Consider the following 26,416-nt stretch of genomic DNA (forward strand, 5'->3'; position numbering starts at 1 on the left):
AGAATCCCCATACACACCTGGCAGGATCCTGATACACTGTGAATCCCCATACACACCTGGCAGGATCCTGATACACTCTGAATCCCCATACACACCTGGCAGGATCCTGATACACTCTGAATCACCATACACACCTGGCAGGATCCTGATACACTGTGAAACCCCATACACACCTGGCAGGATCCTGATACACTGTGAAACCCCATACACACCTGGCAGGATCCCGATACGCTGTGAAAACCCATACACACCTGGCAGGATCCTGATACACTCTGAATCCCCATACACACCTGGCAGGATCCTGATACACTCTGAATCCCCATACACACCTGGCAGGATCCTGATACACTCTGAATCCCCATACACACCTGGCAGGATCCTGATACACTCTGAATCCCCATACACACCTGGCAGGATCCTGATACACTCTGAATCCCCATACACACCTTTACGCAACCTATCACATTGTGAATCACCGGACACAACTTGCAGGATCCTAAAACATGAACCCCTGGCAGCATACTGATACACTGTGAAACCCCATACACACCTGGCAGGATCATTATACCCTGTGACACATAGGTCCTTGACCTGATGTGGAAGGTCCTCAGCCCCTGGGATTCTATCCAGCACAAACTGTCGGAGTAGTGGTGGAGAAATGGGAAAGATTTAAGTATTACAATTGTGCCTCACGTCATGAACCATCCGATAGTGTTCAATCCAATCTGAGAAGCTCTACAGATATTCACTCAATCAAACATTAACTGAGGAGGTACATGAGATAAAGGCAATGTTATGTGTGATTAGAAACTGATTGGACCGATTCCCACTGGCAGTGAAACAGACAAACTAGGCACAGAGAAACTTGTTGTACTGAAGGAAGCGTTCATTCATTCAGGAGGCTTTTGATTCCCAATTTACTTATTATCAGAAACATATTTGTAATTTTCAAAAACTACATTGTAGGAAACTCATATCCAAATGAAACGATGGAATGTAATAATTGCAACTGTTGAAATGAACTGTCAGTCTTTTCTTCCCTGATGTAATACTGAGTGAAGTGGGCTGTACTTCTATTTTTGATTCTGATCGGTTTTCTGACCAGAGTTATATAAAAAGAATATAGGAGTAAAATTACTGCAAAACTGTTCACATTTTCGGAAACACAACAGGAGGATGTTTAGGGGAAAAAAGGCCACTTTGGTCCAAACAAATCGGTCCTATTAGAGATGAACCCACCTGCCCCTCCTCTCGGTGTATCCACAGAAACACAACTAATTGTCTCTTGTCCCCAATTACACTGCCCCTTAGTGTCCTCCCTGGTAACTGGTCTCCCGCTCTATTATCCTTTGGTGAAAAAGATTACCCTGACTTCGCTTCTTACGCCTGGCATCTTAGTGTCAGTTTTCTCTTAATTAATTGTGATCATTATTTTTCTCATTCCGGCATTAATTTTGTGAATTTTCTTAGAAATTCTGATCAATAATTCAATATCCAAAGTCTCTAATTCCAAACAAACCAAATCTAACACCGCACCATTTCCTCTGCCTTAATTGTGCCATAATCATCTTATTTTTCTCTGCACCTTCAGCATTGCAATAACATTCTTCCTCTGATTAGGTGATTAGAAGCATACACAGGACCTGCCCAGGATCGGACACACTAACAGTGGACGTTCTCCCCTTTCACAGTCTGTCCCTCTCCCAGTGCCTTCAATAACCTATATAAAATGCCCAAGGTCTGAAACACTAACAGTTGGACTTCTGTCCATTCACAGTCTGTCCCTCTCCCAGTGCGCACACTACCTCAGATAACCTGCCCAGGGCCAGACACACTAACGATGGAACTTCTGTGGATGGAAGATTCACCAGGCTGATACCTGGGATGGCAGGAATGACGTACGAGGAGAGATTGTGTCAATTGGGCTTATACTCACTGGAGTTTAGAAGATTGAGAGGTGATCTCATCGAAACCGATAAAATTCTGTCAGGTCTGGACAGACTAGATGCAGAAAGGATGTTTCTGATGGTCGGGGAGTCCAGAACCAGGGGTCATAGTCTAAGGATAAGGGCTAAGCCATTTAGGACTGAAATGAGGAGGAATTTCTTCACCCAGAGGGTGGTGAACCTGTGGAATTCTCTGCCACAGAGGGCGGTGGAGGCCAGTTCATTAAATATATTCAAGAAAGAGTTGGATATATTTCTTGAGGCTAAAGGGATCAAGGGATATGGGGAGAAGGCAGGGACAGGGTACTGAATTTGGATGATCAGCCATGATCTCATTGAATGGCGGAGCAGGCTCGAAGGGCCAACTGGCCTACTCCTGCTCCTACCTTCTAAGTTTCTATGTTTCTATGTTTCATTCACAGTCTGTCCCTCTCCCAGTGCCCACACTACCCCAGATAACCTCCCCAAGACTTGAAACACTAACGGTGGAAATTCTGTACATTCACAGTCTGTCCCTCTCCCAGTGCTTTCACTAACCCAGATAACCTGCCCAAGACCTGAAACACGAACGGTGGAACTTCTGTCCATTCACAGTCTGTCCCTCTCCCAGTGCGCACACTACCCCAGATAACCTGCCCAGGACCTGATAGAGTAACACATTGCCCCTCTCGATGAGAAACCAATCCATTGCGGCAGAAGGGAAGCTCCACAGACCGTTTCACATATTGATCCACTAGATCCTCTGCTGTCATATAACCAGGATCATGTGTGGATGTACAATGAGATTTCTATAGCACAGGGCAGGTCGGACAGTATTTACCATCAGAGGGAAAAAATCACCTTCGTAGTAATCTCCATGTTCAGTGAATGTTAGAATCAAGTGAGGATTTGAAATTTTTCTCAGCCATTGCTCACTTTAAAGCGAGGTTTCCATTAACTGAGTTTAATTTCTACACACACCTCTATTAAAGCTGTAAATTCATGCTTGCAACATTTCAATGAATAATAAAGGGGTGTTGAGAAGTTGTTTTTTTGTCAATACACCTAACATTGAGACCACTTTCTGTCTGTTCTAATTGAAGACGCTCAACAGAAACACAAGGAAACACTCCGGGTACAAACTGAAACACTGAGAGTGAACACTATCCTAATAAAGGAGAAGGTTAAGAGTTTCCAGCTGGTTGATCGATACGCTGAGCTAACGGTCATTTCTACTGTTCGACATCGGACACTTGTAGAACATGAACTGCTGGCAAGAGGCCGAGACCATGAAGAGTGGAGAGAGAAACATCTCCGGAGAGAGCTGGAAAAAATCCGAACTGATCAATTGTTCCAGAGCTGTTTTTCCCAGAGAGGGGGATTGTTCCAGAAAATTCAGAGTTTCTTCCTGCGATCCAATTCTGGGAGTTCAGCAGCAGTGAGCGGAGTCCCGGGGATTGGAAAAACAACAATGGTACAAAAGATTGTTTATGACTGGGCCACTGGGAAAATATACCCACACTTTCAATTTGTTTTCAGCTTTAAATTCCGGGATTTGAACACTATTAACTGTAGAATAAACTTGAGGAATCTGATACTGGATCTGTATCCTTACTTTGGGAATATTCTGGGAGAGCTCTGGAAGAACCCAGAGGGATTTCTGTTTATATTCGACGGTTTGGATGAATTCAAGGACTGCATCGATTTTTCTGACAATCGGAGAAATACAGAACCCCAGCACATGTGCACAGATCCTGAAGACTGTTGTGAAGTGTCTGACATTGTGTACAGTTTAATACAGCACAAGCTGCTCCCAGGATGTTCAGTGCTAGTGACCAGCCGCCCCACTGCATTACATTTATTGGAAAAGGCTGAGATCAGTGTCTGGGCTGAAATCCTGGGATTTGTTGGTGAAGAACGGAAGGAATATTTCAACAAGTTTTTTGAAGATCAGATGGTGGCAGCAGCTGTTTTCAAACATGTGGAGGAGAACGATATCTTGTACACCATGTGCTACAACCCTTCCCACTGCAAGATCCTCGGTCCCTTCTTTGCACAAAGAGACAGGGAACAGCAGCGAGTTCCCAAGAGCATCACCCAACTATATTCCTACTATATTTACAACATTCTGAAAAACCATGGCCGAGAGATTGAAAGCCCCCGTGATGTGTTACTGAAGCTTGGTGAGATGGCCTTCACAGGAGTCTCCGAGTAGAAGGTTGTGTTTAGAAATGGAGATTTGATCAAGTACAATCTGCAACCTTCCCAGTTCCTGTCTGGGTTCATGATGGAACTTTTGGAGAGAGATGATTCTGCCCAGAGTGTGGTGTACACATTCCCGCACCTCACCATCCAAGAGTTTGTAGCCGCACTTGCACAATTCCTGACTCCAGATCCCAGGGACATCCAGAAAATCCTCAGTGAAGCCCACAGCAAGGAAGATGGGCGATTTGAGATATTTCTCCGTTTTTTTGCTGGTCTCTCCTCCCCACAGGCAGCTCGACCCCTGGAGGAGTTTCTGGGTCCATTTCTTCATCAAACCACCTGCCGAGTGATTGATTGGGTGAAGGAGAAGATTGAAGGACAGATTGGAAACACAGAGAGTGAAACTGGTCAAAGGAACCTCCTGAACACATTCCACTATCTGTTTGAGTCTCAGAATAAAGCACTGGCTTGGAAAACAGTGGGATCTGTGGAAACACTTACATTTAGTGGCATGACACTGACCCCGATTGACTGCGTGGCCGTCTCGCATGTACTTGGACTCTGGGATACAATAAAACACCTTGATTTACGGGAGTGCTCCATTCAGTGTGAAGGACTCCGGCGGCTGAGACCCGTACTGCACAAATGCCGGGTGTTGAGGTAACTTTATTTGTCTCGAACTGTTGGGCGAATTGTAGAACAGTCACGGATTGTGTTGTTATTCCGTAATGAAGGGAAACAAACAGTTCAGTTAAACCAGAGTGAAGCAGATTCAACACAAATATGACCAATAATAAGAGGATCGGTCAGTAATTTCCTGATTTCTGGGGAATCTAAAATTGATGCTTGTGAACAAGTACGGATGTTATACTCTTGATCGGACCAGCAAATGATGGTCACTGAAACAGAAGAGTCTTTGCGCAGCACTTGCGTCTTTGCATCAGAAGGTCGTCGATACAGGCCCCACGGTGGTAATCCAGACCGACACTTCAGTGAAAAGGTTCCAATCTAACGTATTGTGGGGTGTTAGCCCCGGAGTACAGACACACATCGGCCAGTGGTGGGGCCTCGCACACAGCGGGCGGCTCCTGAGTAAACCGGGGGCAGTGAATCCGCGAATTCCCCATAATCCGCCCCCTGTGTGTGAGGCCCCGCTCCGGGAGGGATCTTCTGAAAATTCCCCCAAAACTGTTGGGCCAGTTACACCTGGAATAAATGCAGAGCCAGTTTAATGGAGAATAAACTGAGACTCCCCTCCCCTATATACTGGGAGTACAGGGACATTTAAAACTTGTAACGGGACAGAACAAACTCTGCTTGTTACATAAAATCCTGGGGGTGAATTTTACAGCAGCAGTTAGCGCCGCTTCACGATATAACTCACCCCGAGATACTATATAGATTAATATAATGTACAAAGTACAGGGAATCACAGCTTTATCATTTCATTCCGGGAAAATCGCCCTTTTCTGTAAAATCTGGGATTTAAGGAGCAGCAGAAAGGAAACAAGTTTCCCCGAACATGAGGGGGCCACTGAGCTCCCGGAGGGTAATTCTGATCATCAGCGAAGGAGACTGGACTGAGGGACATTTAAAGGCTTCACACAGACAGCGCTTTCCTTAATAAGTACAGTTTCTGACAGTCTGTGAATATATGGGGAGTTGGACAGATTGTGATTCATTCCCAGTGACAGGAAAATCTGCTCATTAATTTCTTGAAGTTGCTTCAATTTGTTCGGTAATATCCGAGAGGGAAAGTTTTTACCTAGGATTTGAGTCAGTTTGTATCTCGCGCTCTCTCTCTTTCTTTGTGTTTAGACTGGGGAGCAATAAACTAGGAGATTCCGGAGTGAAACTACTGTCTGTGGCTCTGAGGAACCCGGACTGTAAAATACAGGAACTGGGGTAAGTACCGGACTGTGTGAGATTGAGTTCATAATAACCAGATGTCTAACACTGAACATTATCATTAGCATCAGTGATAGGTTTATTAATAAACATTGCTCATTATTAGTAGTATCAGTAACAGCGTTATTAATAAACACTACAGTATCAGTAGAATAAGCAATATTCTTAATAATTATTGGGTGTTTACCTTGTTTGATGTTATTTCTTCTGTCCCATGCACCCACCCTCTCCCTATCTCTCTCTTTCTCTGAACATTGGAACAGGAGGAGCCCATTTAGCCCCTCGAGCCTGTTCAATGACATCATGGCTGAGCTGCGATCTAACTCCATATACCCGCCTTTCGCCCATATCCCTTAATATCTTTGATTAACAAAGATCTATCAGTCTCAGATTTAAAATTAACAATTGATCCAGCATTAATTGCCGTTTGCAGAAGAGAGTTCCAAACTTCTACCACCCTTTGTTTGTAGAAGTGTTTCCTAATTTCACCCCTGAAAGGCCTGATTCCATTTTTTATATTTTGCCCCCGAATCCTCCATTCCTGGCCTAACGGACATAATTTCTCTCTATCTAACCTACCTGTTCCCTTTAATATCTTGAAGTCTCTATCAAATTACCCATTAACCTTCTAAATTATAGGGAATACAACCCTATTTTGTGTAATCTCTCCTCGTTATTTGACCCTTGGATTCCGGGTATGATTCTCATAACTCTACGCTGCACTCCCTCCAAGGCCAACATATCCATCACAAGATAAAAACAGAAAATGCTGGCGATACTCAGCCAGTCAGGCAGCATCTGTAGACAGAGTAACAGAGTTAACGCTTCAGGTCGATGACCCTTCTGTTTCTCTCTCCACAGATCCTGCCTGACCTGCTGAGTATTTCCAGCATTTTCTGTTTTTATTTCAGATTTCCAGCATCTGCAGCATTTTGCTTTTGTATATCCTTCCTAAGGTATGGTGCCCAGAACTACTCAAAGTACTCCAGGTGTGGTCTAACCAGGGTTTTATGTAGCTGCAGCGTGACGTCTACCCCCTTGTACTCTAGTCCTCTAGATATAAAGGCCAGCATTCCATTAGTCTTTGATTATTTTATGCATGTGTTCATGACATTTCTTGTTCTATGTACATGTACCTTAAGTCTCTTTGGACTGCCACTGTTTTTAATTTTTCACTGTTTAGAAAGTAACCCACTCTGTCCTTTTTCGGTCAAAAGTGGATGAACCCACAATTGCCTACATTGAAATCCATTTGCCACAGTTTTGCCCATTTACTTTTTCTATCAATATTGCTTTTTAATTATATGCTTTCATCTACACTGCCAAATGCCGCCTATCTTTGTGTCATCGGCAAATTTGGACATATGGCTTTCTATGCCATCATCTAAGTCGTTAATAAATACTGTGAATAGTTGAGGCCCTAATGCAGATCCCTGTAGGACACCACTAATCACATCCTGCCAAGTAGAGCACCTGCCCATTATCCCTTCCCTCTGTTTTCTGTGGTTCAGGAAATTTCCTAACAAAGTCAGTAATCGGCCTTCAATTCCATGGGCTTCAACCTTCGTTAACAGTCTCTTATTAAATGCCTCATGGAAGTCCATATAAAAAACAGCCATTGACATTCCCCTGTCCACTACTTTAGTCACCTCTTCAAAAAATTCAATCAGGCTTGTCAGACATGACCTACCATTCACAAATCCATGCTGGCTCTGTCTGATCAGCTGATAATTTAAGGTGTTCAGTCACCCTTTCTTTAATTATTGTCTCTACTAACTTCCTGACAACAGAGGTTAGATTAACTGGCCTATAATTCCCTGGTCATTCTTAAGTAGTGGAGTGACATGCTCAATTTTCCAAACTAAAGGGGCGGTTTCTGAATCGAGAGAACTTTGGAAGATTATAGTTAAGGCATCTGCAATGTGCTCATGTGTTTCTTTAAATCCCTGCTGTGGAAAGCATCTGGTCCTGGGGATTTGTCACTCTTTATTGCCATTATTTCCTTCATTACTGCTACTTTGCTTTTGTTAATGTTATTGAGTCCCTGTCCCTGATTCAATATTAGTTTCCTTGTGATTTCCGACATGCTACCCTCTTCCTCTATTGTAAATACTGACGCAAAGTAATTATTCAACATGCCTGTCATTTCCTTATTGTCATTGACAAGATCACATATATCAGTTTTCAAGGGTTCAACATTGCGCCTGACTACCCTATTTTTCTTAATTTAACTGTAAAAAATGTTCGTATTGATTTTGACAACCGTTGCAAGTTTATTTCCATACTTCCTTTTTGTAGCTCTTATTATCTGTCTTGTCACCCTTTGCTGTTCTTTGTATCAGAATCTGTGGACCTTTCATCAGGATCTGTGCTATTTTTTCCATTTCTGTATGGTTTTTTTTAGTGTTTTGCTGTCTGTTCCCTCTTTAGTCATCCATGGCTGTTTCCTTTGGGCAAATAGTGCTCTTGCCCCTCGGGTATAATCTGGTTCTGTATCACATTAAATTATTTTTTAACATCTCCACTGATCTTCTGGCGTTTTACCCATTAACACATTGGCCCAGTTTACTTGGACAGTCTCTGTCTCATCCCGCTGACGTCGGCTGTACCTAAACCTAGAATTTTAGTAGCTATTTTGCGTTTCTCCCTTCAAACACTACGTTGAACTCGATCATGTGATGCTCGCAAATGGATAAATGATCACACACCATTAGGCTGTTAACTAATCTAGCTCATTCATCATTACTAAATCTAATATGGCCTGTCCCCTTGTTGGTTCTAGAACATATTGTTGGAGAAAACTATCCCAGACACACTCAAGAAAGTCACTACCTTTCTGAAAGATATGCATCTGTCATCACTAACTATATGGAAGTTAAAATCCCCCATTAAAACCACTCTGCCTTTGCTACACGCGTGTCTTATCTCTGCGTGTATACAATGAAGCACTTCACAGCTACCAGGGGGCACATACACAACTCCCATTACAGTTTAAATTCTTTCCTATTTCTTAATTCTTCCCATAAAGTCTCCATTGCCTGTTGACCTCTCTTATCATTGATGTATTTTCAGCCTTAATCCCTAAGGCTACTTCTCCCCCTCTGCCATTTTCCCTGTCTTTCCTGCAGACCTTATAACCTGGTATATTTAGTTTCCAGTCCGGACCATCTTGCAGCCATGTCATACACTCCAAGTTGAATTTGCGCCTGCAGTTCATTCAATTATTGCATATTCTCCATGCATTTGTATAAAGAACGCTTATTGCGCCACATTCCCTAACCTGCCCTTCACCTCGAATGTTTTACTCGCATGTTTCTTATTTCTGTCTCCTGGTTTAATCATTTTATATATTTAAGTTTCCCCTTTACCTAAAGCACAATTTATGACTTTTGTCTACTCTCTTCCCTTTCGTTTGCTTTTGACCTATTATTTGTACGACAATTTCCACTTGAGCCCCCCCCCATTTACTAGTTAAAATCCTTGTGATGGGCCGATTTATCCATCTACCTTTATCATCTTTAGACTGGATGAAAATGATCTCACCACTTCTTGTATCGAGCATCTGGTCTCTGATCTCAGTACAAACCGATCACTGACGATTCAGAACCTGAGTAGTAATAAACTGGGAGATTCAGGAGTGAAACTACTGTCTGCAGTTCTGAGGAACTTGGACTGTAAAATACAGAAACTGCGGTACGTACCCGACTCTGAGATTGTGTTTATAATAACTGGATGTCTGACACTGTACATTATTATTAGTATCAGTAATAGTATTATTAATAAACAGTGGGATTTATCCTAAATCATATTGTCTCTCTGTCTCTGATCTCCAGGCTGCGTGATGTCTGTCTGACAGATTCATGTGCCGAGGACCTCGTCTCCGCTCTTAGTATAACATGTTCACTGACCGATCTGGACCTGGGTAATAATAACCTGGGAGATTCAGGAATGAAACTGCTGTCTGCGGCTCTGAGGAACCCGGACTGTAAAATACAGAAACTGCGGTGAGTACCAGACTGTGTGAGATTGTGTTTATAATAACTGGATATCTGGCACTGAACATTATTATTAGTATCAGTAATAGTGTTATTAATAAATACTGCATATTATTCCTTTCATATATAGTGTTCATTTATAAGAATATTACCGATACTAGTAATAATGTAGAGTGTTAATTAACATCATGGCCTGTATTTTCCGACCCCTACGGGTGTGTACGAGCCGTGTACACACCTGTAGGGGCCTCACAAGTGCTGGTTTCGGGCATACGAAGTGCTTGTGCTGAAAACCGACATTCCGACCTGTCAAGAATGCTCTTGGCAGATCGCACACCTGCCCTGGAGAAGGGCCTCTGCGGGTGGAGAGTTCCGCTTTCTGGAGACCCTCCGCCCGCTGAAAACCTTTAAGAATCTGACGCCTGGTAAAAGTAAGGCATAAGGCCTGCTTTTACCAGCATAAGAGTTTAAAGAAGTAAAAAAGAATGTTTTCACTCATTTTTATTTTAAAAATACTTTTAAAAAAGGTAAGTATATTTTTAGCCATGTTAAAAAAAAAATTTCACCAATTTTTTTATTAATGTTTAATTTAATGTAATTTTAAAAACATGGGCCTAGAAATTCAGTGCCCTTAGCACCGATTTTGCGGCGCTAGAGGGCCTAGCGCTGCAATTGGCGCTGGTTCCTAAATTGCCTGGGGCCCTTCCACGGCGGTAGACTGGTAGCGCTGCGCCGGCACCGATGATGTCATCGGTGTGCGCAGCGTCCTGGTTGCCGTGGTAACCCGGCCCAAAGCCGAAATTCAGTTGCGGCCGCCTCGCCAGTGGCAGCCGCAACTAAGACTCCGGCAAACGAGTGTTGCCGGAGTCTGCGCCGGCGCTTTAAGGAGGCGCAGCGGCCGGCCGATTTCCCGCCGGCCACCTTCCCACAGCTCCCTCCCCGGACATCTCCACCCCCCCCCCGGAACAGGTGCAAGCCCGGCACTTGTCCGAGGTGCCGGGCTCATTTTTGCAGAGATTTGCGCGGCCGGGTGCAGGCAGCTCCTCCTTAATGGAAGGAGGAGGCCTGCACTTCCGGAGCCTGCCACACCGCAGCGGGCGCTGCAGCGCCGGAATAGCGCCACAATGCGGCGCGTTGCGCCAGTTTTCAGGCGCTAAAACCCTTCAGTAGCGCCGGCAGCCGTTTGGGCGCGGCGCTACTGAATTTTTGGCGCGCGCAAAGGGACTTAGCGCTGGCGCTAACTTCCGGCGCTAAAGCCCTGGCACAGCGCAAACTCAATTTCTAGGCCCCGATGTTTTTAAAATTTATTTAATATTTTACTGTGCTTTTTGAGTGATCTCCATTAATACTTTTGAAAGATGAACTGCCTCCGCCCCTGGGACACCTGGGCCTCTGCGCGCACTCCAGGAGAGGCCCAGGAGTGGAAGAGTCCAGACCTCCGGAGCTCTCAGGTATGGGCGTAGATTTTTTCCAGGTCGGAGGCATCCGCACGTAGGAAGCCTTCGATCGGAAAATACGGGCCATTATGTTTATTAATAAACACTTAAATGTACACTGTACAACAGTAATAGTTGTTAATAAACACTGTATATAATTTGTATTATCTCTCGGTATCTATCTCTCTCTTTATTTCTCTCTGATCCCCAGGCTGTATGAAAACGGTCTCACAGATTCTTGTGCCGAGGATCTCGTCTCCGCTCTCAGTACAAATCAGTCACTGATGGAGCTGGACCGGGGCACTAATAAACTGCGAGATTCAGGAGCGAAACTACTGTCTGCGGCTCTGAAGAACCAGGACTGTAAAATACAGAGACTGCGGTAAGTACTAGACTGTGTGAGATTGTGGTTATAATGACTGGATTTCTAACACGGTATATAATGAATACTATCAGTAATAGTGTGATAAGAACTCATTATCAGCTGTGGCTCAGTGAGACCATTCTCGCTTCTGAGACACATGGTTTTGGGTTCAAGTCCTTCCGCAAAGACTAGCACAAAAATCTCGGCTGACACGACTAGCACAAAAATCTCGGCTGACACTCCAGTACAGTCTTTGGGATGAGACATTAAACCAAGGCTCAGTCTGCTGTAGAATGACCCGATTATGGTGAAATATTTAAGGGCTCCAATAAATTACAAGGGGTTTGTTTTATAAGAACATAAGGAGTGAGCCGTACAGCCCCTCGAGCCTGCTCCGCCAATCAATAAGATCATGGCTAATCATCGACCTCAACTCCACTTTCCTGTCCAATGTCCATATCCCTTGATTCCCCATGAGTCCAAAAACCTATCTATCTCAGCCTTGAATATACTCAAATTCTCAGCATTCACAGCCCTCTGGAGCAGAGAATTCCAAAGATTCACAACCCTCTGAGCGAAGAAATTCTTCCTCATCTCAGTCTTAAATGGCCGACCCCTTATCCTGAGACTCTGCCCCCCCAGTTCTAGACACTCCAGCCAGGGAAACAACGTCTCAGCATCTACTCTGTCAATCCCCTTCAGAATCTTGTATGTTTCATAGAGTCATAGAGTCATAGAGTAATACAGCACGGATAGAGGCCCTTCGGCCCATCGTGTCCGCGCCGGCCATCAAGCCCTGTCTAATCTAATCCCATATTCCAGCATTTGGCCCGTAGCCTTGTATGCTATGGCATTTCAAGTGCACATCCAAATGCTTCTTAAATGTTGTGAGGGTTTCTGCCTCCACAACCCTTTCAGGCAGTGAGTTCCAGACTCCAACCACCCTCTGGGTGAAAAAGTTCTTTCTCAAATCCCCTCTAAACCTCCCGCCCTTTACCTTGAATCTATGCCCCCTAGTTATCGACCCCTCTACTAAGGGAAAAAGCTCCTCAGCATCCATCCTATCTATGCCCCTCATAATTTTGTACACCTCAATCATGTCCCCCCTCAGCCTCCTCAGCTCCAAGGAAAACAAACCCAACCTGCCCAGTCTCTCTTCATAGCTGAAGCGCTCCAGCCCTGGTAACATCCTGGTGAACCTCCTCTGCACCCTCTCTAACGCGATCACATCCTTCCTGTAGTGTGGCGACCAGAACTGCACACAATATTCCAGCTGTGGCCTAACCAGTGTTTTATACAGCTCCATCATAACCTCCTTGCTCTTATATTCAATGCCTCGGCTAATGAAGGCAAGTATCCCATATGCCTTTTTTACCACCTTATCCACCTGTTCCGCCGCCTTCAGGGATCTGTGTACTTGCACACCCAGATCCCTCTGACCCTCCGTCTTGCCTAGGGTCTTTCCATTCATTGTGTATTCCTTTGCCTTGTTAGTCCCCCCAAAGTGCATCACCTCGCACTTTTCCGGGTTAAATTCCATTTGCCACTGTTCCGCCCATCTGACCAACCCATCTATATCGTCCTGCAGACTGAGGCTACCCTCCTCGCTATTTACCACCCGACCAATTTTTGTATCATCCGCGAACTTACTGATCATACCCTTTACATTCATATCCAAGTCATTAATGTAGACCACAAACAGCAAGGGACCCAGCACCGATCCCTGTGGTACCCCACTGGCCACAGGCTTCCAGTCACAAAAACAACCTTCGACCATCACCCTCTGCCTTCTGCCACTAAGCCAGTTTAGTATCCAATGTGCCAAGGCACACTGGATTCCATGGGCTCTTACCTTCTTGACCAGTCTCCTGTGCGGGACTTTATCGAAGGCCTTACTGAAATCCATGTATACCACATCCACTGCGTTACCCTCATCCACACACCTAGTCACCCCCTCAAAAAATTCAATCAAATTAGTCAGACATGATCTTCCCTTGACAAAGCCATGTTGACTATCCCTGATTAATCCTTGCCTCTCCAAGTGGAGACAAATTTTGTCCCTCAGGATTTTTTCCAATAATTTTCCTACCACTGATGTTAGGCTCACTGGCCTGTAGTTCCCCGGTTTTTCCCTACTACCCTTCTTGAATAATGGTACTACATTAGCGGTTCTCCAGTCCTCTGGCACATCCCCTGTGGCCAGAGAGGTCCTGAATATATGTGTTAGAGCCCCCGCAATCTCCTCCTTTGCCTCACACAGCAGCCTGGGATACATTTCATCCGGGCCTGGGGATTTATCCATTTTTAGGCCAGCTAAAACCGCCAATACCTCCCCCCGCTCGATGTTAATATGTTCGAGCATATCACAAGCCCCCCGCCCTATTTCTATGTCTACATCGTCCTTCTCCATAGTGAAAACAGACGCAAAAAATTCATTCAGAACCCCTCCTACATCTTCCGGCTCCACACACAGATTGCCACTTTTGTCCCTAATGGGCCCTATTTTTTCCCTAGTTATCCTCTTACCCTTAATATACTTATAAAACATCTTCGGATTTTCCTTTATTTTGCTTGCCAGTGTTATTTCATGGCCCCTCCTTGATCTCCTAATTTCTTTTTTAAGTATCCCCCTGCACTTTTTGTATTCCTCTAGGGCTTCCTCCATCTTTAGCCTTTTGTATCTACCAAAAGCCCTCCTTTTTTTCCTAATCCATTCCCGTATATCCCCTGACATCCAAGGTTCCCTGTGGTTTTTGGAACCACCCTTGACCTTTACGGGAACATGTTGCCATTGTATGATCTCAATCTCCCTTCTGAAAGCCTCCCATTGCTCCGATGCGGATTTTCCTACAAGTAGCTGATCCCAGTCCATTTTGGCCAGATCCTGCCTTATCCTATTAAAATCGGCCTTCCCCCAATTTAGAACCTTTATTTCCGGCCCATCCCTGTCCTTTTCCATGGCCACCTTAAATCTTACCATATTATGGTCACTATCACCAAAGTGCTCACCTACTAGCACTTTTTCCACTTGGCCGGCCACATTCCCTAGAATTAGGTCCAGTACCGCCCCCTCTCTTGTAGGACTTTCTACATGCTGGCTCAAAAAGCTCTCCTGGATGCACTTTAAGAATTCTACACCCTCTGAGCCTTTCACACTCTGACTATCCCAGTTAATATTGGGGAAGTTGAAATCCCCCATTATTATTACCCTATTATTTGCACATTTCTCTGAGATTTGCCTACATATCTGTTCCTCTATCTCCCCCTGACTGTTTGGAGGCCTATAGTACACTCCCAGCAAAGTGCTTGCCCCCTTTTTGTTTTTAAGCTCCACCCATATGGCCTCATTGGAGGACCCTGCTAATATATCATCCCTCCTTACTGCAGTAATTGACTCCTTAATTAATACTGCGACACCCCCTCCTCTTATACCTCCCCCTCTGTCTCGCCTGAAGATTCTGTACCCCGGAATATTGAGCTGCCAGTCTTGCCCTTCCCTCAACCATGTCTCCGTGATAGCAACAATATCATACTCCCATGTGTTTATCAACACCTTCAGTTCATCCACCTTATTCGCAAGACTCCTTGCATTAAAATAGATGCCATCCAGCCTTGCCCTTATATATTTGCCCTGTCTACCAAGCTGACTTGTTTTTTTCTCTATAATTGGCAGCACATCCCCCCCTATTTCAGCTCCCCTCTGTATCCCATCCCCCTGCCAAGTTAGTTTAAACCCCCCCCCAACAGTGCTAGCAAACCTCCCCGCAAGGATATTTGTCCCGCTCTGGTTCAGGTGCAACCCGTCCGACTTGTACAAGTCCCACCTTTCCCAGAAGCAGGCCCAGTGATCCAGGAAAGTAAAACCCTCCCCCCTACACCAACTCTTTAGCCACGCATTCATCTGCTCAATCCTCCCATTCCTATACTTACTAGCACGTGGCACTGGGAGTAATCCAGAGATTACAACCTTTGAGGTCCTGCTCTTTAATCTGTTACCTAGCTCCCTAAATTCTTGATGCAGGACCTCATCCCTCTTTTTACCTATGTCGTTGGTACCAATGTGGACCACGACCATTGCCTGTTCACCCTCCCCCTCCAGAATGAGATCAGCTCTCATTCTTCTAAACTCCAGGGAGTATAGGCCCATACTACACACTCTCTCATCATAGGACAGCCCTCTCCTCCCAGGAATCAATCTAGTTGCACCGCTTCCAAGGAGATCAAAACTGTGCACAATACTCCAGGTCTTACCAAGGCCCTTTGCATTAGTCTCCTTATAAGATGCATTAGCCTCCACACCAATATCCAGAAGGGGAATCAAGAGAAGATCAAGTTAAAATAGTGGACAAAGTCATTTCACCTCCGCTAAAATAAAAGAGGTTTAACAATATTAAAGGGTTTGCAGGGGCAGAGAGACATGGGGGTGTACGTACTTTGAAATTGGGAGGACAAGCCGATAAAGCTGGAACCAACATCACTAAAAACATGTGATCTGGTCATTATTACATTGCTCTTTGTGGGAGTTTGCTGTTCACAATTTGTCTGCCGTTTTTCCTATATTACAACATGAATGCAGTTCAGAAGTATTTCATTAGCTGTCAAGCACTTCAGGGTATCCTGAGGTCAAAAATGTGTTATATGAATGCAAGTCAGTCTGTCTGTTCCTCCTTCTTTCCTTCCTTCCTTTCTTTTCCTTTTCTTTCCTTTCCTACCTTCCTTCCTTCCTTTCTTTCCTTCCCTTTTTTTCTTCCTTCTGTTATTGGTAATAGTGTTATTTATAAACACTGCACATTGACATTAATCAACAGTACTGTTACGAATAAACATTGGGGGTTTACTCTGCTTCCTGTTATTTCTCTCTCTGATCCCCAGGCTGGATGATACCCGTCTCACAGATTCTTGTATCGAGGATCTCGCCTCCGCTCTCAGTAGAAATCAGTCACTGACGGTTCTGAACCTGGAGTTAAACTCCTTCACAGACCAAGCTGTCCCCGCTCTCCACCGCCTCATACTGACCTGCGGGAGTCTGGAACGAATCATGTGAGTGTTTTTGTTAATGTTTAATGTCACAAATAAAATATAAATGTGATCCAGTCACTTTCATGGGTAATATTGGTCTGTAATTATTACAGAAATATTAACCGCAATCTCCCTGTTTATTTCCGCTTTAATCTTTAATTTCAGGCTGTGGAAGAATCGGTTCAGTTCAAATGGAGAGAAGCAGCTAAAGTTGTTGCAGGGAACAAGACACGGACTGAGAGTGGAAGTGTGAACATTTCAATTGATGACCATCACTGGTCTCATTATATGACAATTTTTGGCCGATTTTCTGCCCCTCCCGTTTAACAGGCCGCGCTCTGGGTTTAAATCCTATCGGCCTATTTATGGGTTTCCAGCTCAAGCTGAGCTCACGTCATCTCGCATTGTGAGGTCAGAGGCCCAGCCACAGGGTCACGAGACTCAGCCACCCGGCCCCACAGCGCTGCTTCTGCAGGATATCCGAGGCTGAATGTTCCCCAATGGGACACTGGGGAAATGCACAGACAGGAAGGGCCCAGGGTGGGGCTCAGTCTGGGCTGCAGTGGGACACTGACAATTGCACTCAGTGTTACTGGGTTTGGGGGTAACATTACCCAGGCTTCGTTCTCAGTATCGGTGCCCAGTGACCCTGCTGGGAAGTGAACCTCTGTGGGTTCCGGATGGGGACAAGGCCTGTTCAGCGGGGCTGGATCCCATTATCCAATAGGGTCAACACCCAGTGCCTGTGGTGAGCCAGGGAGAGTTTCCTGTTGGGGAGGTTCCTGACGTTGCTTCACATGTGGAATCGGACTGAAATTATCAATCATCTTCTGCCTTTCCAAAATAAGGAAACAACAGTTGTTGAATGAATGTATCTAGTGCAGGATCTGTTCCATTGTTATTCCTGGTATTTCCACACTGGAGGGTGAATTTCTAAACAGCTGGAATTACACATAGGTACTGGAGAGTGTCAAATAAAGAAGTTGAAGTGGCAAATTCACTCGCCCGTAAAAAGAGTAACAAGATGTGAAAGTTCAGTGAGCCAGTGGAAACTACACTGCAGTAAATGGACAGGGCCCACATAGGGACCCACAATCAGAACCACTCTGGGCCTAAAAACACAGACAGTGATCTTAATACAGAGCAGGATTATCAGAATTTATCGGCGAGAAGACAGGCTGATGTTCCGGCTCATGTTGCTGGTGATGTAACTCCTTTGAAGTGAAACAATTTCGCAGATACTGATGGACTTGCTGTACATTATTCTCTTATTTAATTTACATTCCCACCAGATACAGTTTTACTTCTCACTCTGGTATAATAAATTGTGAGGTATCACTGTATTCATCAGATGTCAAAAATCAAGGGATGGGAACCACTAATTCATTGTAAGCGGTAATGAATTGATTAGAAGGACAAGCACACACACGATTAATGAGCCAGTGTTAGATATTACCTGGGGCACAGGCTGACAGATCAAGGGGTGCGACTGTATGGTTTAATGTAAATATCACTAGTCAGAAATGTCAAATAAATCACCATACAGTAATTAGAACAGTATACATAAATAGTGGAAGGAACAGGTAATCGGAGGAGGAAAAAACTTGCATGTTATAATTCACGTACTTCTGAGGTACAGTAACTTTTATAATGTATGCAAATCCAGCAACAAATTAGTGCTCATAGCCTCACATTGCAATGAGATAAATAGCCATTTAATGGAGTAGAATTCAACTATCGGGATAGGTTGGTGTAGTGGTTATGTTACTGCACTAGTAATCCAGAGGCCATGCACATAACCCAAACAACATGAGTTCAGATGGCAGTTTGAGAATTTAAAATCATTAAAAAATAAACTGGAATTAAAAACATATATATATATCATGTCATTTAATTTGGCCGAGTTTCATTTAAATCGCAGTTCACCAATGCTTTTTGGGAAGGAACCCTGCCGAGCCAACCTGCTCTAGCCTGAATATGGCTCCAGTTCCTCACCAATGTGGTTGATTGTTGTTAGCTTTCTCTGAAGTGCACGATTGAGCCACTCAGTACCAAACAGCTACATCACTGAAAGAAAAAGGAAGAATTACTTTAATTTATTTAGCGTTTTCACGACCACCTGACGTCCCAAAGCGCTTTCCAACCAATGAAGTAATTTTTGAAGTGCAATCACTCTTATAATGGCGGAATCGTTCAAGAAGACGGCCCACCAGCACCTTCTCAGGACAATTTGATGGGTGATCAATGGAGCCTCACCAGGGACACCCACAGCTCGGGAATGGATGTAAAACTGGTATTTCGGATCATTGAAATGGAAATCCAACGGTTTCTGTGAGGCCGCCGGTTTGTGACTCAAGTTTGACACTCGAGCAGCAAAGGGGTAAATGTTCATGTGGACACCGGGGAACTCCCCAGTGCTATTGGATCTGCTATGTCCACTTGAGCAGTTAGAGGACACCCTGGATTAACACCTCATCAGTGAAAGCCACAGTGAATGGGAAAGAGAATCGGGCCGAGCGCGCAATGTGCCGCCGATTCGCTATCACACATTTTGTTCTAACGGCCGAGGTGAATTTCTCCTCCAATCTATTGCACAGTCTGGTGATCTAATGCTGTTAATTCATCAGATCCCCACATAGTGAATCCAAAATTATTCTCACCAATCTGCAGTCATCTCACACACTGATCTCAACGAGAATTTGATAATCAGCGATCCATCTAATGCTAAATTACGGTGATACACTGAGCTGATTATATGACAATTTTTATTCATTGTGTTAAATATCTGCCTATTAAATGTATGTATTTAAAATTGCTAGGCGACCCTGTCTACAACTATTTTATTTACTAATTATTGGTATACTGAATGTTTGCTATGATGGTTGATTTTGAAGTGAATAAACCATTGTCAGTGGATGATTGCCGTATGAATTCTTTGAAAATTTGGCAAGAAAGCGTTAATCTTGTGAGGGTCCTAATTGAGGGTCGGTGAGGTGAACTCATACTCAATCGGAAGTGGGAGATATAAGAGTTCAGCGAGCTAAGTTAGGCATCATTCACTTCTAGGCAGAGGCTGGGAGGTAAAACCCAGATGATTCCTCAGTGAGGAGGTAAGATGAAAGAGCTAAAGGTTAATCTCCCTTGATATATATCTGTTGGGACAAGCTTCTAACGGGCTTATAACACACAACCCTCTGGTTCAGAAGCGATTGTGATATCACTAATGCACAGCTAATACTGATATGGAATAAATATAAATCCACCTGTATGAATGAGACATGCTACAGATGTTAAGATACGAATGAATTTTTCGGTACAGTGTCCATAAAGTTCTCAGACTGAATGCATGTGGTCTCAGTGAAGACCCCAGTTTCAGTACTGAGAATTAAACCAGTGCATGGTGACAGTAAGTGACAGCATACGAAAAGCCGAACCGTAGGTATACAGGTATAAACACGGGACAGTCAGCCCAGTTAGGAGAAGAGGACACATCTGCTCATTTCCTCAAGTGAGCCAATCCTCCATTGGCATCAACAGCCCAATCCTCAATATTTCTGGATCAATTTGACAAAATGTTTCCTTGTTGAGTATCTGATAAACCAGAGACCAATTGCCAAACCTGGTTATGAATTACTCTGTGTCTGGTTGTATGGTAACATGCATTCGAACCCCCGAACCCCATTATAGAAAGTCTCTGTGCGATCTAACCGAACACTTTGAGCCGCAGTTATGCTACAATAGAAACAGTCCACACTTTCTAGAGAACTATGGTGAGGGAAAGGCGAAGAGTAATCTGTTTGTCTTTCTTTCTGCCCCAATCGCCCTCTATAGGTAAGTGATTCAGAAATCCAGCCCCTCGAGCCTGTTCTGCAAATCAATGAGATCATGACTGATCAGTTACTTAACTCCATTTACCTGCCTTGGTTCCGTAACCCTCAATAGCCTTGCCCAAAAAAATCTACCTGAATTTTGAAATTTCCGATGGACCCCCAGCTTCAACAGGTTTTTGGGAGAGAGCTCTAGATTTCCAATAGCCTTTGCCACAAGCAGCAATGAGATAAATGGCCAAATACTGAGTGCAGGAGCGAGTTTTTGTTTTAGGGGTAGTAATACCATCTCTGAGTCAGAAGGCGAGGTGTTCGACTCGCGCTCTACACAGATCCCGACGAGTGGAGACTGTAATATAGTCTGCACATTAGAGCTTTGGAGAAAGTCCTCAAATTGAGATACAAAGGTTACAATAAGATCAGGTATCTCCGTATTGTTTTCTGACATCACTCCTGAACTGCCTTGCTCTAATTTTACGGTCATGTCCTCTTGTTCTGGATTCTCCTAACAAAGGAAAGATCGCCAAAAGTTGCCTTAACAAAGTCACAGCACCTCCAAAAGGCAAGGTTGTGGTGTTGAGAGAATGTTGCTGAATAGGCCCAAAACAAATCACCTCTCCATGTCTGGCTCTCGCTATTCATCTGGCTGTCATTCGCCCTTAGGGATTAGCAACCTAAACATTTATGCTTCCCTTTACAACACGGATATACCTTATCTCATCGTAAGCTGGATATCTCAATTTGAGGACTTTCTGGAAAGCTTTAATGTACAGACTATATTTCAGTCACTACTGATCAGAAGCTGTTTGGGAGCCGTGCTCGAACCCTTCACCTTCTGACTCAGAGATGGTATTACTACCTCTCAAACAAAAACTCGCTCCTGCACTCAGTATTCGGCCATTGATCTCATTGCTGCTTGTGGGATCTTTCTCTTTACCAATTAGCTGCCGCATTCCCTGCATTTCAGCAGTGACTACAGTTCACGTTAACTCATTGTCCACAAAGCAATTTGCGGCTCCCTGCCAGGTGCTATATAACGGCAAGATTGTATCTTATCTCTGCCCCTGTATCATGATGTTACTGGTTCTTCTTCCACCCATGTTACCCTTCAAGTATTCCATACAACACTTTGTACAAAAATAATCCCGAACATTTTCTTGCCATCTTTTGCTGATGATTTTACATTTCTGCTGTGCAAGTCATTTAGTTTGATAGCGTCCCTGTGAACCACCTTGTGACGTTTTACTACGTTAAAATCACTATGTCATTATATCGCCCTCTGCTGGTGACACTCTGTATCACTCACTGTACTCAGTCACACCTTTATCTATATCCCTCTGTTTGTATCTTTCTGATTCACTCATTGAACTCAGTTACACCTTAATCATGGAATCAGAGAATGGTACAGCACAGAAAGATGCCATACGGCCCATCGTGTCTTTGTCCATTCACCTACCCTTTGTCCTTGCAAGTTTTTCCACTTTAGTTATATATCAAATTCAGTTTTAAAAGTTACTATTGAATTTGCTTCCAAACTTTGTCAAGATGCCCCTAATAAAGTGGCTCATTAAGCGTGTTAGTTGTGCCTCAGTTGGTAACAATCTCTACTCAGAACCTCGCGTTAAAGTCCTGCTCCTGCACACAATTCTAGGCTGACACTTCAGTGCAGTGCTGAGGGAGCGGCGCACTGTCTGAGGTGCCGACATTTAGAGGGAACTTAGAATTAAATGCTAAAGCGAGGCCCCATCTGCTCGCTCAGGTGGAAGTAAATATGCCACTATTTCAAGGAATATTAGGGGCATTCTCACGGTGACTTTGACAATATTTGTCCCTTGACATCCTAAAAACGGATGATCTGGTTATTTATCTCATTGCTGTTTGTAGGACCTCGCTGTACACAAAGTGGCTGCAACGTTTCCTAAATTGCAACGTTGAATACACTTCAAAAAGTAATTAATTGACTGTAAATCGCTGAGGTTGTGAAATGCGCTCTATGTAGGAAATACCTCTGTCTGATTTTCTTTCATTCTTCCTTCTTCTTTCAACAGTGCCGTTGCTGAGTGGGGCGTTCTCTACTTCAATTGTTGGTGATTTTTAATTATATTCTGTTGACAGGTTCCTATTAATTGCTGGAGATGAATTGGCTCCAGTTGACGGGAAGTTCCCAGCCGTGGATTATTTTTTACTGCAGATTGACGCCGAGCCATTGTTGAGGCGCCTCTCCCCTGCATTGGGTAAGTAGGTTGCCGTGTCCCTTTGGCAACTGTCAGGCAAGATCCATGTCTGGTTACTTCAGAAGCAAGTGGCCGGGATAAGGTTGCCAATTATAGGGAATCTGCTGCGAAGGGGAATCAATGGATAACTTTTAACATCTCACTATTCCACCATTATCACTGAACACTGAGAATTTCTATTGAAGGCAGAGTTTAGGAAACAGACCAGCAGCACGTCTCTTTACACAGAGGGGAGATTGACAGCTTGACAGTAACTTACCAAAGTCAAACTGTGTAAGAGGTAAAATATGATTTAACCGCTGCAGCTGTGAGGTAGAGGTCCAGAGCGAAACTGTACCGTGTTCTGGTCATCCCACACCCTGAGGCTAAGATTATCCTTCGCAAGCTGGGCAAAACTGTTGGAATCGCATCGGCCGCCCCAAACACCCCGCCTGATATTCAGTCCAATTATCACCCCTACACTCCCTGCCTGATATTCAGTCCCATTATCACCCCTACACTCCCCGCCTGATATTCAGTCCCATTATCACCCCTACATCCGCGCCTGATATTCTGGCCCACTATAGGCCGCCCTACACTCCCCGCCTGATATTCAGTCCCATTATCACCCCTACACTCCCCGCCTGATATTCAGTCCCATTATCACCCCTACATCCGCGCATGATATTCTGTCCCACAATAGGCCGCCCTACACACCCCGCCTGATATTCAGTCCCATTATCAACCCTACACACCCCGCCTGATATTCAGTCCCATTATCGGCCCCGACACTCCCCGCCTGATATTCAGTCTCATTATCACCGCTACACTCCCCGCCTGATATTCTGTTCCATTATCACCCCGACACACACCGCCTGATATTCTGTCCCAGTATCGGCCCCTACACTCCTCGCCTGATAGTCAGTCCCATTATTGGCTGCCATACACTCCCTGCATGATATTCAGTCCCATTATCGGCCCCTACACTCCCTGCATGATATTCAGTCCCATTATCGGCCCGACACTCCCCGCCTGATATTCAGTACCATTATCGGCCCCTACATTCCCCGCCTGATATTCAATCGCATTATCGGCCCCTACATTCCCCAGCTGATATTCAGTCCCATTATCGGCCCCTACATCCCCGCCTGATATTCAGTCCCATTATCAGCCCCTACATTCCCGCCTGATATTCAGTCCCATTATCGGCCCCTACATTTAGGAAGGACAGACAGGAAGGAGAGGGAGGTGGGGTTGCTATGTTAATCGAGGATGGAATCACTGCAATAGTCAGAAATGATATTGGGTCAAAGGATCAGGATAGTGAAACAGTTTGGGTGGAGATAAGGAATAATAAAGGGAAAAAGTCACCAGTGCACATAGTCTATAGGCCTCCTAACAGTTGCAACTCTGTTGGTCGGTGTATAAATCAGGAAATAGTTGGGGCTTGTAATAAGGGAACAGCTATAATCATGGGGGATTTTAACTTTCATATTGACTGGACGAATCAAATTGGGCATGGCAGCCTTGAGGAAGAGTTCATAGAGTGTATTAGGGATGGATTCCTTGAGCAGTATGTAACTGAACCAACCAGGGGGCAGGCAATCTTAGATCTGGTCCTGTGTAATGAGACAGGATTAATAAAAAAATGTCCTAGTAAAGGATCCCCTTGCAATGAGTGACCATAATATGGTTGAATTGCAAATTCAGTTTGAGGGTGAGTAGTTGGATCTCAAACCAGCGTACTGACCATAAATAAAGGAGACTATGAAGGTATGAGAGTAGAATTGACTAAAGTGGACTGGGAAAACAGATTAAAGTGTAAGACGGTACAAGAGCAGTGGTCTACATTCAAGGAGATATTTCACATCTTTCAAGATTAATATATTCCACCGAGCAAAAAGGGGAGTAAAAGAAAAGACAGCCATCCGTGGCTTAGTAAAGTAATAAAGGATAGTATCCGACTGAAAACAAGGGCATATAAAGTAGCCAAATCTAGTGGGAGGATAGAAGATTGGGAAGCATTTAAAAGCCAGCAAACAATAACTAAAAGATTAATTAACAAAGGGAAGATAGATTATGAAAGTAAACTAGCAAAAAATATAAAAACAGATAGCAAGAGTTTCTACAGCTATATAAAAAGAAAAAGGGTGGCTAAAGTGAACATTGGTCCCTTAGAGGGTGGGACCGGGAAAATAGTGGTGGGGAACATGGAGATGGCAAAGACGCTGAACAAATATTTTGTATCAGTCTATTCAGTAGAGGACACAAAAAAAATCCCAACACTGGACAAACAGGGGGCAATGGCGGAGGGGGGGAGGAGCTAAACACGATTAAAATCACTAAGGAGATTGTGCTCGGTAAAATAATGGGACTGAAGTCGGACAAATCCCCCAGACCTGATGGCTTACATCCTAGGGTCTTGAGAGAAGTGTCGGCAGGGATTGTGGATGCATTGGTGATTATTTTCCAAAACTCCCTGGACTCAGGAAAGGTCCCGGCATATTGGAAAACTGTTAATGTAACAGCCTTATTTAAGAAGGGAAGTAGACAAAAAGCCGCATACTATAGACCAGTTAGCCTAACATCTGTGGTGGGCAAAATGTTGGGGTCCATTATTAAGGAGACAGTAACAGAGCATTTGGAAAAACGTAATTTAATAGGACAGAGTCGGCATGGTTTTATGAAGGGGAAGTCATGTTTGACAAATTTGCTCGAATTCTTTGAGGACGTAACATACAGGGTGGATAAAGGGGAACCAGTGGATGTAGTGTATTTGGACTTCCAAAAGGCATTTGAAAAGGTTCCACACAAAAGATTACTGATCAAGATAAAAAATCACGGGATTGGGGGTAATATACTGGCATGGGTGGAAGATTGGCTATCTAAAAGAAAACAAAGAGTTGGGATAAATGGTTCATTCTCGGGCTGGCAATCAGTAACCAGTGGTGTTCCGCAGGGGTCAGTGCTGGGACTCCAACTCTTTACAATCTATATTAACGATTTGGCGGAAGTGCCCGAGTGCAGCATATCCAAGCTTGCCGACGATACAAAGATGGGAGGGAAAGCAGTGAGTGAGGAGGACATAAAAAACCTGCAAAAGGACATAGACAGGCTAAGTGAGTGGGCAGAGATTTGGCAGATGCAATATAATGTTGGAAAGTGTGAGGTTATGCACTTTGGCAGAAAAAATCAAAGAGCAAGTTATTATCTAAATGGAGTGAAACTGCAAAGTGCTACAGTACAAAGGCATCTGGGGGTACCTGGTGCATGAAACACAAAACGTTAGTATGCAGGTGCAGCAGTTGATCAGGAAGGCCAATGGAATCTTGGCTTTTATTGCAAGGGGGATGGAGTATAAAAACAGGGAAGTCTTGCTGCAGTTATACAGGGTATTGGTGAGGCCACACCTGGAATACTGCGTGAGGTTTTGGGTTCCATATTTAAGAAAAGATATACTTGCTCTCGAGGCAGTTCAGAGAAGGTTCACTCGGTTGATTGCGGCGATGAGGGGGTTGACATAT

General features: G+C 44.2%; 2 pseudogenes across 1 annotated transcript in view; one reads left to right on the forward strand and one right to left on the reverse strand.

Moving 5' to 3' along the window:
- The window catches only part of LOC147092699 (NACHT, LRR and PYD domains-containing protein 3-like), a 391,278-nt pseudogene that overhangs the window by 87,973 nt on the left and 276,889 nt on the right, over positions 1-26,416 (reverse strand).
- The window catches only part of LOC147092700 (NACHT, LRR and PYD domains-containing protein 3-like), a 497,498-nt pseudogene that overhangs the window by 17,846 nt on the left and 453,236 nt on the right, over positions 1-26,416 (forward strand). The window contains exons 5-9 of the transcript XR_015075060.1: positions 3,029-4,790; positions 5,949-6,035; positions 9,872-10,042; positions 11,681-11,851; positions 16,706-16,795. The product of XR_015075060.1 is annotated as an NACHT, LRR and PYD domains-containing protein 3-like (transcript). The remainder of the gene's footprint in view (positions 1-3,028; positions 4,791-5,948; positions 6,036-9,871; positions 10,043-11,680; positions 11,852-16,705; positions 16,796-26,416) is intronic.

This window comes from Somniosus microcephalus, unplaced genomic scaffold (assembly GCF_052327205.1).
Source record: "Somniosus microcephalus isolate GS21.2 unplaced genomic scaffold, FLI_Smic_1.0 unresolved_chr2, whole genome shotgun sequence".
Taxonomy (NCBI): domain Eukaryota; kingdom Metazoa; phylum Chordata; class Chondrichthyes; order Squaliformes; family Somniosidae; genus Somniosus; species Somniosus microcephalus.